This window comes from Camelus bactrianus, chromosome 3 (assembly GCF_048773025.1).
Source record: "Camelus bactrianus isolate YW-2024 breed Bactrian camel chromosome 3, ASM4877302v1, whole genome shotgun sequence".
Lineage (NCBI taxonomy): Eukaryota > Metazoa > Chordata > Mammalia > Artiodactyla > Camelidae > Camelus > Camelus bactrianus.
In genome coordinates, this window is record NC_133541.1 from 164,070,899 (window position 1) to 164,085,898 (window position 15,000).

Consider the following 15,000-nt stretch of genomic DNA (forward strand, 5'->3'; position numbering starts at 1 on the left):
AGATTTCAGCACCATCAAGCCGGCTTTACAAGGAATGATAAAGGATGGTCTCAAGTCATCAAATCCTAAGGAAAGAGACCAAAAAGATGACAGAGAAAGGGAGGGGGGGAGAGAGGGAGAGAGAGAGAGGGGGAGAGAGGGGGGGGGAGAGAGAGAGAGAGAGAGAGAGAGAGAGAGAGAGAGAGAGAGAGAGAGAGAAAGAGAGAGAGAGAGAGAGGGAGGGAGGGAGGGAGAGGAGACCTTCGAAAGATTGCTTTGCCTGTTTAGGGTCTTCCGTTGTTCCTTAAAAATTTTGAAATTGTTTGTTCTAGTTCTGTGAGGAATGTCGTGAGTATTTTGACAGGGGTTGCATGGAACCTGCGGATTGCTTTGGATAGTGTGGCCATGTTGATAGTATTGATTCTTCCAATGCAAGAGCACAAGGCATCTTTCCATTTCTTTGTGTCATTTCAGATTCTGGAGTATAGATAACCTCCTCGATTAAGTTTATTTTTTGGCATTTTACTGTTTTTGACTCAATGGAAGTGTTTATCCCAGTTATAAAATTCTGGTTTTTAAAGTGGAGGGGGAAAAAAAAAAAGGAAAGGAAGGGCCACAAATGGCAAAATATCCTTCTTTCTCATGGGTGAATTGTATTCCATTACGTGTGTGTATGTGTGTGTGTGTGTGTGTGTGTGTGTGTGTGTGTGTGTGTGTGTGTCCCCTCTTCTTTATCTATTCAAATATTGATGTGCACTTAGGATGCTTCCGTATCTTGGCAATCATAAATGATGTTGCTGTTAATAGCAGGGTGTGTGTATCTTTTTGAATTCATTCTTCTTTTGTGGTTGGCTTTATTCCTTTGATAAGTATGTAAGTTTAAAAAGCTAAAGCTCTAAACCTTCCTGGAAACAATGAACAGTACATATATGTAAATTAAAAATATATGTGCAGTAAAAACATTTTAAAAAAATAAATAAATAAAAAAGAACGAAAGACAAGGAAATTAGCTATCAAGCCGTGAAAGACATGGAAGAAACTTAAAAGACATCTTACTAAATCAAAGAAACCGGTCTGAAAATTGTTACCAACTGTACAATTCCAACCAAATGACATCCTGGAAAAGGCAAAGCTCTAGAAACAATCAAAAGATCATGGTATCCAGGGGTTTGGGGAGAGGGAGGAAGGAGGAATGAACAGATGCAGCGTGAGGGATTTTTAAGGCGATGAAATTATTCTGTAGGATACCATAGTGGTGGCTACATGTCATTGTACATTTGTCAAAACCCATAGAACGTACAACCTCAAGAGTGAACCGTCCTGTAAACTATGGACTTTGATGGATAATAACGTGTCCATGTCGGATCATCAGTTTTACCAAATAGGCCACACCGATGAGAGATGTTGAGGGGAGTGGAGGATATATGTGTGGGTGGGGAGGGCTATGTGAGAACTCTCTGTATTTTCTGCTCAATTCTGCTGTGAGCCTGAAACTGCTCTAGGAAATAAAGTCTATTAATCAAAAACAAAAACAGAAACAAAAACAAAACACCCAAATGAGGGTGAACCAGGATTCAGTCATCCAAAATGGAGCTGGACGGCCAGTGGGAGGAACTTTGTTGCAGACATAGTCCTGTTTCAGGGAGGGGGACGTTGTCCCTCCCTCTACACATCTTGAGTTCTCTGGGCTTGACTGATCCAAAAATGGACCCCAGACGGATCGTTGAGCAGGAGCGACAGGGAACCTACTGTCTTTCATTCAAGCACTCATGTGTCCCCGAAGCAGGCAGCTTTTCTCCGTTTTAGGACAAGAAATCAGCCCTTTGTGCGAAATGGGCCGGGCTGAGAGCCTTTGGTTTTGGGTGACCCGTCCGTGAAGAATCGAGACGGAGTTTGGGTTTTGGGGAGGGGGGGAAGCCCCTGAAAGAAGTCACGAGGTTGGTTGGTTTCTCTAGGCTTCCGGGGCCTGAAGGCTCTCAGTGGGTGATCAGGGTGTTTTCCTAAGTCCAGATGCAGGGAGGGCACCCTCCACGGAAGTGATCGATTTCCCGCTTTCAGGGAGACAGAAAGAAGAGTCTGAGGGTCCCTCTTGCGTCTGCTGGCCCCTCGGCTTCTTCGGTCACTCTCATTTCTAACCCATCCGTGTGCCACGGAGGCACATACATGTTTGGGGTGGCCTCCCCTGGGTCCCGACACCGGCATCAATGGGGGGAGGGGGGGCATGAGTGGTCAGAACTGTATCAAGCTCAAGGGCACCACCAACCGGTTTCAAAAACAAATCTGCCAGCAGCTGCTAGCCGCAGCCTGGTCGTTTCAAAGTTCCCGCCTTGCTCTTGTGGTGTGTTTTCTTTCGTTTCCCCTTCTCCACTTGCCCCGTGGGGTAGTCTGATGACACACACTTCCAGTGCTTCTTTCTTGCATCTGTGTCTCCTGGGCTGCAGTCCTAAGAGCCCCCCCCCCCCATCGCCCCCGCCCCCCCCCAATCAACTCGTTTCTTTACCCTCCACCAGGTCTCCTGGCTTGGAAATCTCGGCTCACAGCATGTGTCTCGTGTCCTCTCTGAATTCACGGGCCCAGCCATCCACCCTAAGGAGACGGAGGGAGGGAAGGAAGGTTTTGACCTGGCGACCTTCCTTGCCGGCATCCTCCGGATTTGGGACCCTTCAGTGCGCCACCTGCCACCCGCCATACCACTCTCACCCTGAGGCCTAGCCCTCGGGGCTCCGTCCACGCGGAAACCTGAACGCGGACGGACCTGGACGGTGGGCGGGGGTGGGGGTGGGGGTGTGGAGGGGGCTTGCTTCATCACTGCCGGAACCGTGGAGGCGACCGGGACAGACGCGTCCTTCAAGAGGTGAAGGGACACGTAGCCCGGGCTAGGTCCGTGCCACAGCATGTGATTTGGCTCTAAAAAGGAAACCAGGGACCCGTGGAGCCGAGAGACCTGTGGGAGACAGGCGGGGCCGTTTCTGCGTGCCCCTGACTCCCTGAAAGAAGCCAATCTGAAAAGGTGGCATCCTGTAGGGTACCGGCTCTGGATGACATTCATTCTCAAAAGGGCAAAAGCCCCAGAGAGGGTGAAAAGATGAGTGGGGTCGGGGGTGGTGGTGGTGAAGGTTGTCTGTGTGGGTGTGTGTGTGTGCGGGTGTGTGTGTGTTGTGGCGGGGGGTTGTTGATGAATAGGTGGAGCACAGGGGACTTTAAGCAGCGAAACTCTCCGGTAGGTAGGTCCACGATGGGATGAAAACCAACGTGTTGGATATGGCAATACCTAAGATGGGGTGAACTGAAAGAACCCTTCTGGGTGTCCCGCCCCTCAGCCGAAGTTTAAAGTCCTTCCTAAAGCCAGAAGGTAAAGACACACGAGAGCAATCTGAGGGGCCATCGCTGAGGAGTAACAGCGAGGCCAGTGAATCCAGTGAAAGACTGACTGACGTGGGGGCCTGGGTCCCTCGGCTCGACCCCCTTCCCCGGGAAACCGAAGCCTTCGACGCAGGGATGCGCTTTGACACGCTTCTGTCTCATCGGAGAAGGCTTCTTCTGCCTGGCATTGCGTGACGGGGCCGAGAAACCCGTCCTCTCCTCCTCTGCGTGAGGTAGCGGTCGCTCCCGCCTTTGCGCAGCGTTGAAGAAAGCTACCAGAAACACGGTTCTGCGTTTCTCTCGATACCGTGGGCGAGCGTCACGGCTTTTCCTTGCGTTCCACCATGCAGTCAGATAGCATTCTCAAAACTAAGCGTGCCATGCAAATTTTCCTTTTCCTTTTTTAAAGTGACTGTCAAGAACTTAGGCAGCATCGAGTGAAAACGTTGGGCACCTTCATCTCTTGGTTTGTATGGAGCCAGCTAGGTCATCAGACCCACGTCACCATGATTTCTGAATTCTAAGATCCTTTCCAATCCATGATATTGTACATTCCTGGGTCATGGGATGTCACTATGGCTGATCAGGTCAAAGGGAATGTGTCCCTCCAGAGCGCTTATTAACACGTCAGTTTATTTAAACGACAACAAAGGAAATTCCCTTCGGGCGATATTCATTCCACACGCTAAAGGAAAGCGATAGGTTGTGTGCCTGAGCCCACACAGTGTGACGCAGGAACGGGGTGGGGGTTGAGGAGGAGGAACTCTGGCTAGTGTCCGGGACCTAACGGGAGATAGAGTGGAGGATTTTTGCCCTTCTTCAGGGACAGGGTGAATCGGCCCGAGGTTGACTTGTGCGCTCAGAAAGAGGGCCTTTACCGGATGCCCCGAGCAAGCAGACTTTTCTTTTCTTCTTCTTCTTTTCTTTTTTTCAGTTTTATTGACATAGGTTTGACATACAGCCCTCTATCAGTTTCGGTGTACAGCACAATGATTTGACTTCCCATAGACTGTGAAGTGATTATTAGGTAACTTTAGTGACCAGGAAACAACGATATGTTAAAAGGGGGTTTAATCAACAGAACTGCTATTTCTGATGATCATCTATTCCTAAGAGAAAGGACAGATGAACACTCCAAAATGCAGGAAGTGCATAGTCACAGAATGATGAACAATCTTTACCCGTGCCGACGTTTTGACGCCAGGATACGTGGAAAGCTGAAGTTTTAGAACATAGAAATATTTGGCTCTCCATTTGACCTGGAAATCTCCTTGTTGGAAAAAGCTAATTTCTCCTCCTCATCCTCGTCCTCCTCGTCCTCGTCCTCGTCCTCGTCCTCCTCCTGCCTTTTTTAACTAAAAAAATAAAAAAATAAAATAAAATAAAAATTTTTTAACAAGAAGTTTTTATCTTTTTGGAGGGGGGACGGGTCATTAGGTGTCTTTATCTACGTTTCAATTAATTATTTAGATTTATTATACGTTTTCAGTGGTGGTACTGGGGACTGAGCCCAAGGCCTTGTGCATGCTGAGCACGCACTCTACCGCAGAGCTCTACGCTTTCCCAGAAAGGAGCAAATTTCTAAACATAGAACTGGATGAGTAGGTCAGCTTTTTGATCTCATAGAAGCAGCGGCCCAGTTCTCTGGGGGGAACCCTCCTTATCTTGTCCATCTCGACAACGTCAGAAACGTCTGTCTGCATAGCCCACAGTGGCCAGAGACTGAGGCCAGGGGGCTGAATCAGGTAGAACCTGAAACCGAATGGAAGAAACAAACAAACAAAAAAGGGTGGGGAGGGGCACGCGGAGGCCTTTTTAAACGTACACACTGCTGCGTGGTCTCCCTCGTCGAAACTCTAATTCGCAGCCTTCTTAAGGAGAAATATACACCTGAAACGTCTTTTTTCCACACAGAGTTTAAAAGCTTTCACCCTCTGAGCCGAAAAACCTTACCCGTCCCATCGGTTCTTTCTGAGTGAGTGGGTTCTCTAGTGTCCTACGCGTCTGCTGGGAAACAAGCTGCTGGAGAACCAGCAACTAGAAACCAAGCTGCACCAGCATTTCCATGAGCGTAAAATCTTACATTCACACTTACTTGCTTAAAAATGCACACGCCTGCTTTGTTTTCATGTTTTACACAGTCGATGACCTATAACATGTATGATGCTCAAGAAATTGTGTGAGGGGCAATCCTGAGATTGACCGTGAGGGCGCAACAGATGGCAGATATTTCCTTAGGGTAAAACAATGGACGGTCATGGGAAGCCAGATCATCCATTAACAGAACTTGGTTCTGGCAGGGAAAGCATGTGGTTTAACCCCGGGGAAATATTTGCTATCTCGAGATGTCCCAGAGGCAATCACAGGATACACTTAGAAATTTTGCATCCCCCGAGGAGGGTGATTGTTCCTGGAAGGGATAGGCCTGAAATGAATCAGTTAGCCAGCAAGCAGAACTTCGTGCTTCTGGCATGAAATATCTAAAGCCCCACCTCTTTGATCGCATTTCTTTTTTTTTTCCCTGAGCCGTATACTCCCAATAAACAGGATGTCGACCAGGCTTTGGCACTCTAGATCCACGAGACCTTGAGTCCCCTGGTCCCATTTTCGCTCTTTACTTGGTCTCTTTGTTTCTTAATTCTTGCGTCGCCCGTCCTCAGACACGGTCCCGAGCTGCGCTGGACGCAGCACCCGTCCTACCCGACTCGTGAGTGACCTATAGTTTTTAAATGAAAGCTACAAAATCTCTGGTCATGTCGATCTGCTGGTCTCGTCTGTATGAGACAGGGCAGTACCTGAGTTTCAGAGACACACACAGACACACACACAGACACACACACACAGACACAGACACAGACACAGACACACACACACACACACACACACACACACACACACACACACACACACACACACTCTAAAGGGAACAAAGAACAAAGAAAGATAGAGAAAGAAAAAGAAAAAGGCTCAGGGGAATAAAGGATTCGCTTGCTCTCTGTGACATGACCCAGTAGACCTAGTTGTCACGAGACAGGAAGCTCAACCCTCCGTGTTTACATTATCTGTTCCTGAGCTTTCTTGCAGAAAATTCTCATGCGTTTCTTTCCCCTCACGGAAGTCTTCTCTATTCCCCACAGAGCCTGGGGCGATGGCTCTTCACCCTGGAGCCGCCTGCGGCCGATCCAAGATATCGGATGATTTGTGGAAGTGATCAGTGATCCTGAGACAAAGCCCTTCCTTTAGGTAGAAAAGCATGGCCCCTGCTGCTCAGGGAGCTGGCACTCCCCTCCCTCTCCCCTCATGCCACCTTCTCCTTTGTGCACAAGCTATCGCTTTCGCAAAAGAGCTTGGCTTGCCTGAGAGTCTTGTGGAAGCCATCCTCATTTCTATGGTACTGCCGTCCAAGGATCTGGAAAGGGCTCGGTCCCATGTATGCATGTATGCATGTAGGCACTTGTGTATGTCCCCGGCTTGTAGGCCTGGCATGTTTCTTCCTCCACATACACTTGCCAGAGTTCATTCATGAAAGAGCTCTATGGAACTGGTTTTCAAGGGAACATGCAGCAGGGAATGCGAACAGGAAGGAACCCAAATGTTTTCCTTCAGGTTGACATGATCTAGGACAGATCCTTTCATCCAGAAAAGCAAATGTCAAGGGATCGGTCTCGTGAAAAGAGCCATGTCTTGATTGTGACGAGCAGCATTCGAGGTGAAACTTTTCGCCTCCCTAGGTTTACCCCGAATCCATTAAGTTCCTGTGGGTTATCTCTGTCATGAAACGTGTCAGCCAGGAAAAAAAAAAAAAAAAAAAAAAAAGAGTCTGGGAGCGATGGTTGGCTCGGTCTCAAGTCTCAGGAAGTGTTCACACCCCAAGCAGTCCGAGGGGGTAGTGTGTGTGTGTGTGTGTGGGAGGCGGTCCATCTCTGAAAAATTGGTGCCTCCTCCACGTAGTTTTTGGTCCCTTGCAACTGAAGCATCTGGCGACGTCCCTGGAATGTTTAGATCGTTTCCAAAGAAGATGAGATACGGAAGCGTTCGTTCCTGGCTCCATGAGTCGAAGGGGACGTGCTTTAATATCTTTCTGACAGAAAAGACTCGAGATCTGTCAGTGTGTTGGCCGACATGACTGGTATACCTTCGGAGGATGGATGGACCTACAGACAGACAGACAGACCGGAATACATACATACTTACTTACATACGTACATATGTAAACATACAATACAATACAATACAATACAATACAATAAAACAAAACAAAATGAAACAGAATAAAATAAAATAAAATAAAATAAAATAAAATAAAATAAAATAAAATAAAATAAAATAAATTAAATTAAATTATATTAAAATAAAAGGATGCTGTGAGGAGAAAGTGTCTGTTTCTGGCTAGGACCAAATCGTGTCCCTACGTGGACCGGTTGGGAAAGACTGGTGTCCCAGATGGTTCACCGTGACTTCCTCGTGAACATTTGCTGTGACCGATTCGGGCTTCGGAACAGTCACGGTCTCGTTCTGAGGAACGTCTCCTGGAAAGCATGTGGAGACCGTCTTCGTCTGCCGTCCTTAGGAAACGTTCCAGCAGAGCGGGTGTCCGAGAGCCTCTAGGGGCGATGGCTATGCTTCGTGGACGTCTGTCCCTCTTCAGGCCGAATTTCGTGGAAGTATGCTGATCTGGCCAGCCGACAAGTCTGAATGGGGGTGATTTTTTGGTAGAAATGCGCGTCCTTGGAGAGACCAGGGGAAGGGGAGCATGTCTCAGTGGAAACTCTCGTACAGCGTGATAGAGATGAGAATGCGGTTCTGTGTCATCATCTTTGCGTGCTTCCCGCCACCCTCCCCCTCCCCGCCCCGCCCCGCCTTCCACTGATACGCTGGGCCACGTCACGCGTGCTTCGAGTTTTCTCCGATGGTTGGCCAACGCTCTTCCGACTCCCGTTGCCCATGGTTCTCCCGCTTTGGACTTGGCATCCTCGAGAACCAAAGCCGCCCTTTCCCTGAAGCCCCGCCGAGCCGGGCTGAGCAGCTGGACATCTGCTGGAGAGAGGTCACTGCCGTGTCCCCTCTCGAGACCCTCCTCCTGCCCGTTGCTGTGGAGGCCACTCAGAAAGTGGACCTGAACCCGCATGCGTTTTTCAGGCCACCCGAGCCTCTTCGAGCCCGATGCCTAGACATCTTCCTGACTGGTGGCGCTCCGGACTCACACCCTGGGTTTCTCGTTGGCTTCAGCCACGGACCTTTGTCTTCCTGGAACGAAAGACCAGACCGGTTTCATCAGGTGGAACCACCTGCCTGGTGGCGGGACTGTCGTGGAACCCTATGGACCACCCCGAAGTGTATATGCAGCCCAAGGGCGATCTCTCCAGTTGAACAACCATCGAGGCCCAAAAGGACCCCTGCCCCGGGAAGAAAGAAACTTTGACCTTGACCCTTAGCTGCCCGAACGAGAATTTGGATCAGGGTTGGGTAGGGTGATGGAGATCTCCCTTGGCACAGTTCCCGTGTGCGGGACTTTCAATGACTCTGTCTTCCTGAAAGGACACCCGCCCCCTGAACACGCTGTCTCGTCATCAGTTTGTTTCCACGAGGGACGAACCGTCATTGTGTGCACGACAAAGTTGGCCGCTGCCTGTTTGGTCCGCCATCGCCCCGTAAGGGACCGACGAAGTGTGCGTCGTGACCAGTGACCGATTTCGGAGCCCGTGGGTGGTGGGCGGGTGTGTATCTGTTTTCCAGGTCACGCGCGACGCGGTGTGTCGTGGTGTGGCCCGCCCGGCCACCCCACCTCCCTTCCCCCATGGAAAATCAAGGGAGAGTATTGCCCGAGACAGACGAAAGTGCAGCCACGAAACCTAAAAGGATGACCCTGGATGTCAACTTGGAGGTGGCTAGGAGACAGCTGAGCATGCATAGGATCACACTGCACTGCCACCGTGTGGGATGCCGCACATGTGTCGCCGTCGTGGTTTTCATCTCCTCCACCTATTGCCCTCACCTACATCCACTCTTTATCTCACTGAACTCTTTTTTTTTTTTTTTTCCGGTAAGACAGTGAGAATTTTCTCTCTCTCTCTCTCTCTCTCTCTGTCTCTCTCTCTCCTACTCTCTCTCATAATTGACCTGACAATGGGATGTCCGTTTTCACGTGTCCAACATAGCGATTCGGGATTCTTCCATGTTCCACGATGATCACCGTGGTGAGTCTGGTTACGGATCCGTCACCGGACAGCATCATGACAATAGTATGGATTGACTCTACTCGCCCTGCTGTCCATGACCTCCCGTAATTTGTGTATTTATTAATTGGAGTTAACTGGAAGCTTGTACTTTTTCCTCTCCCTCACCCATTGCACTCATTGTTCCTTCTTGGTATCCATGAGCCTGTTTCAGCTTCCTTGCATGTGTTCCTGCGTATTGTCTTGGGGATTCTGCCTCGAAGTGACAACATCCCTCTCGGACTTAAGTCACTTAGTTAACATCATCCCCTCTAGGTGTAGGTCTCTCCAGACCACGTGGCACTGTCCATTCGTCCATCCGCGGGCCCGTAGTGGAACTGCCGGGTCTTCCAGGAGTTTTCTGTGGAATGTTTTGAGGGACTTCTGTCCTGTTTTCCCTAATGGCTTTCCTCCACCTCCGTTTCGCCCTCTCCCCCTCGCCCCCACCACCAACCCCTGTTCCGTGTTGCCTTCTGTCTTCTGTCGGAGAGCGGATTCTGTCAGGTATGAGTCGAGAGCTCTGTGTCCGCCCGCCAGCCCGCCCACCCGGCCCCATCTCGAACGGTGGTCTCTATCACGTGTTCCGTCAGGAGCAGGCACTTTCTGCTTGTTTTTGGAACTTGCTGTCGAGATTCCAGGTTCTGGGCCTGTCCGGATACCTCTTAGAAACGGAAATGCGTGCGTTTTCCCCTTTTTAAAATTGTGTTCGTTTGTTTACTTATTTATTTATTTATTTACTTACTTACATTTATTTATTTATTTAGGCCTTTTTTTTTTTTTTTTTTTTTTTTTTTTTTTTTTTTTTTTGGTTCTTGCTGCTGTTGTTGCTTTCGGTGGTTGTTTGTTTATTCGGGGAGGGGAGGTAATTCGTTTCTTTTGCTGGTTTGTTGCCTGACTTAGTGATTGCCTGACTTACCGACTTCCTTATTTACTTGAACGGAAGTCCTGAAGATCGAACCCTGCACCTTGCGCGTGCTGGGCAGGCACTCTGCCCCTGAGTTCTACGCTCCATCCTCCCCCCTCGCCCCCTCCCCCATTTGGGGGAGGAAAAAAATAATTTTTTTTTTCTTTTAAACTGAAAACGTCCTTTTGGGTCTCCCGCGCGTGTTTCATCCCTGGTTTTCTGGCTTCTAGGAGGTGGAGTTGACCGAGTTCTTGGGCTGTTGAGGAGAGGAACCCCTGATGGGCTGCGGTTGTGCTTTTTCTACGGTGTTTTTGTTTTTGTTTTTAAACCCCAGAGTAGTTCTACAACTTGATTTCCCTTTGGTGGTGGGTTTTGTCGTTTGTTTTCATGTTTCCTTCCTTTCTTCCTTTCTTTCTTTCTTTCTTTCTTTCTTTCTTTCTTTCTTTCTTTCTTTCTTTTTCTTTCTTTCTTTCTTTCTTTCTTTCTTTCTTTCTTTCTTTCTTTCTTTCTTTCTTTCTTTTTCTTTTCTTTTCTTTTCTTTTCTTTTCTTTTCTTTTCTTTCCTTCCTTCCTTCCTTCCTTCCTTCCTTCCTTCCTTCCTTCCTTTCTTTCTTTTCTTTCTTTTTTTTTTTTTCGGATGGGGCTACAGTTTCCTTGTCCACGTTGACTGTGTCAAACACACGCACCGACACACACACGCACACCCAGACACGCGGATGCGCATGCACAGTGTTGCTCTGTGTAGATGCACTGAACCTCGATTTACCGAGCGGGTGGCTATCGACTCGCCCCCCCGAACCCCCGCCCGCATTTTTTTGTTTTCCCTCCTCCTTCCTGCGGTTGTGGTCAGCCGTGCTGACGTCCGTGTTCTCACGACCGACCGCGAGTGCGTTTTCCCCAGGCGCCCGTTTGTTGTCTTTGGGCTTTGTCGCGATCTGTGCCGAGATCGATTTCTCTTTCCGCTTCGATGGGGTTCGCGGTCTTCATCCTTTCTTTTCTAGCTTCTGGGCTTTGCCTGTCTGCTTTCGAAAGACCTCCCGCATTCGAGAGGACGGACTCCAAAGCCGATTCCTGCGTTGTTCTCTGAGCGCTCGCCTGGTTTCGGTTTGCCAGCCCCCGCCTTCCCTCCCTCTTCCCCTCCTCCCCTTCCCAACCTCCCACCCGGGAACCCGGGATCTCGTCCTGGTCGCTCTGGGCCACCCGCGGCGTCGGCCCCGGCCCCGCCGGCGTGTCCGTGTGATCTCCCCCGCCCGGGGAATCGCGTGGGGAGCGCGTCCCCTTCGCGGCAGCCGCCCGGCCGGCCGTGTCTTGCCAAACCCCGGCTCCCTCCGTCCTCCCCGCCCTGATCTGTTGCCGGGGTCGCGTCGCGCCGCGTCGCGTCGTGTCGCCTCGTGTCGTGCCGTGCCGTGCCGTGCCGTGCCGTGACGAGGGTGAGCGGGCTCCGAGGCGGACGCCACGGGGCCGCCCGGCGCCTCAGTCCGGGACGAGCTCGGGCGTTTGGGCGGCCGGCGGCGGTCGGGATCGGTTCCGGGGACGTTGGCGACGGTTGTCGGGCGCCATCTGGCTGCCGCTCTGAGATCGTCCCTCTTCTCCCGAGCGTCGGCGACCTCGGCAAGGGATGGGGCTCGGCGGCGGGGCCCGAGGCAGACTTCGGGGAGGCTGGCGACACCGGCGGTGACAGTCCCCGTGGCGCTGAGCCGCGGGCGCGTCCTGCTCTCGGCGCAGATTGGACTCGCAGGATGATGAGGGGGTGACTGTCGCCGCGCTCCCGGGATCTCGTGTGCCGGGGGAAGCCGTGTGGCCTGGCCTGGTCGACCAGCATCCGCCTGTGCCCCTCCAGCCGCGGAGACCGACCCGAGCCGATCGGACACGGCCTGCGCCTTGCCGCCGCGGGGGAAAGGGAGAGAGTGTCCCGCGCCCGGGCCGCCGGCGGCTAGGTGGTCAGGCCCTCGTCTGCGTCCCTTGGACGACTGCTCGTGAGGCGAGGAGCGGCCCGGGCCCAGTGCGGTGAGGCCGGGGACGGGCGCGCTGGGGTTCCCGGTCGTCGGAGGCGCCTCCTTGGATGAAATGTTTTCTGAGTCCCGATGGATCCGGAGACGTGGCTGGGCCGGCCCCTGTTGGCGCGGGAGGCCTGGGAGGGGGTGCCCCCCGGCCCGTAAGCCTGCCCGCGTGGGTTCCGGTGGCGTTGGAGGGACCGAGACTTCATCCGGACTCGGGGACCGGCACGGGGGCGTCCTGCGAGGGATGTGGGGGAGGCAGGCTTTCCCCGGCCCGGGGCCCGGTGCTCGGGAGCGGTCCCTCGTGGGGGGCCCTCTCGTCGGAGGCGCCTCTGTGGCATCTCCCCGAGTCCCCGGCCACGCGGGCGAGAAAAGGGCAGGGCGTCCCCGGCCTGATCCCGTCTCCCTCTCGTCCCTTCCCATTCCCATTCCCATTCCCATTCCCACTTCTCCTCCTAAGCCTCCTCCTAATCCCCCTCCCCTCTCCCCTCTCCCCTCTCCCCTCCCCCTACCAACCCCCCCACCCCGGTCGATCAGATGGCCCCCGAGAGCTTCGGGGCTGCCATTTATGGGGGTAGGGCTGGGGGCAGGTGGCCGGACCGAGGTCCCGGGGTCCCCCCTTGCAAATCGTGGACCCGCCCCGTTTCTGGGCGCTGTCATTTTTCCTGTCGTGTTGGGCATTTTCTGCCAGCAGATAGGTGCTGACACGGTCTTCCTCGGTGTCTGTCACCGAGTGTTGGGTCTCCGGACGCGTGCGGGGCTCTGGGCTTCTCTCTGCGTGAGCCCTGGCCTGGTAGCCGACTCCGCTTCTGACACTTGAGCCGCCCGCCCGGGCCTGCGCGCCGGCTCTCGTGTGTGCGTCCGGCTGACGTGGCCCGTGGTGCCACCTCCGGTCTCTGGTGGCCCGAGGGCGGTGGGGTGAGGTGGCGGCGTGGGTCTTTTACCCCGTGCGCTCCCCGCCGCAGGCACCCGGTGGTGGCCGGCACGACCCCACCCCCGTAGGCTCCGTGCCGCGTGTCAGGCATTCCCCGCCTGGGGTCGTTGGCCGCTCTCCTCGGAGAGGACTGAGGAGTGGGTGGCGCCTGGCGAGGCTGAAGCAGGCCCCTCTGGTGGTTGTCCTCGCCGGGCCCTCCCCTCTGGGGCCTCCCTGCCCCACATGGCTGGCTCGCTCGCTCGCTCGCTCACTCACTCACTAGATCGATGTGGTGAAGTCATGCTCCCCCGGGCCGGGCCTAAGCCGCGCCAGACGAGGGACGGGGACGTTCATGGCGAACGTGGCTTCTCTTCTCGTTCTGCCTGCGGGCCCCTCGCCTCTCCTCTGCCGCCCGTGGGTGGCGGGGGGAAGGCAGGGGTGCGGACTCCGGCCCGACCTCGGTCTCCCGTGCCTTGTGGTGTCGGCGGGGCCGGGGTCTTGTGACGCGGCAGACACTCTCGCCTCCTCGCCTGCTCGGCGTCCTGTCTCGCGAGCGGCCCTCCCCCGCGGCGGGGGAGGGCTGCCCCGCCGCCACGCCACGTACCCCCTCGTCGGGGTGTGAGCGTGTCTCGCCTTGGTCCTCTGCGGTGCCCCTGGAGCGCTCCAGGTTGTCCCTCAGGTGCCCGAGGCCGAGCGGCGGCATCGCTTCCCGTCCCCAGCGAGTCCTCTCGGGTAACCCCTGCGGTGGTCGTGTCTCCCGAGCGCCTCTCTTGAGGCGTGGGGGAGGGGTCGAGACGGTAAGCGAGGCGTGGCCGCTCCCCACCCTCGGTGGGGCCGGGGCCGCCTCCTGAACGTCAGTCCTCACCCTGTACCGGGGGGGGGACTGACGTGGCCGGGCGCACGCCGGGTGGGTCCCCCTCAGCGGGGTTCGCGCCCGGGCGTGGGAGCGATCGTGGTGGGGCCGGGTGATGTGCCGGTGGGGGGCGGGCGTCTGTCCCGTCCCCACGCGGTCTTGGGTGCGTCTCCTCGCGAGGTGGCACGCACGGGTTCTCCCCGGTCCCGACCGCGAGCGCTCGCTTCTTGGCCCGCTGCTTACCCCTACCGCAGACCCCTCCTGCCCAGCCGAGCGCTGGCGTACACGTCGGAGGGCTTCCGTAGGCCTGAACGGGGCACGCTGGGTGGGGGGCGATGCGCCCTCGGTGAGAAAGCCTTCTCTAGCGATCTGAGAGGGGAGCCTTGGGGGCACCGGACCCCCCAGCCGCCGCTCCTCCATCCAGAGCGTGCAGTCACTCTCCACGGGGAGCGACTGCCGCGGCGTGTGGGCAGGGCCCCGTCGCTTTGGCGTGTGGGCTGCGCTGGCCCCGCGGTGGGGCCGAGTGCTGTTCTTGGCCTGCTGTGGCCCGCGCCTCCCCCCTCCGAGTCGGGGGAGGGTTCCGCCGGGCCGGGCCCGGCGTCTGGCGCGGGGCCGTGCGAGCGCGCGCGCGCGCGTGCGTGTGCGCGGGCTTGGCCTCCCCGGCGCGTGCCGTGGGGGGAGGGGGAAGGCGGTCCACCCCGACTTGGGCCCCCCCCACCAGTCTCCGCGCCGCGAGGAGCCACCCCACCTGTTCCGGTCCCGAGACGCAGCCACCGG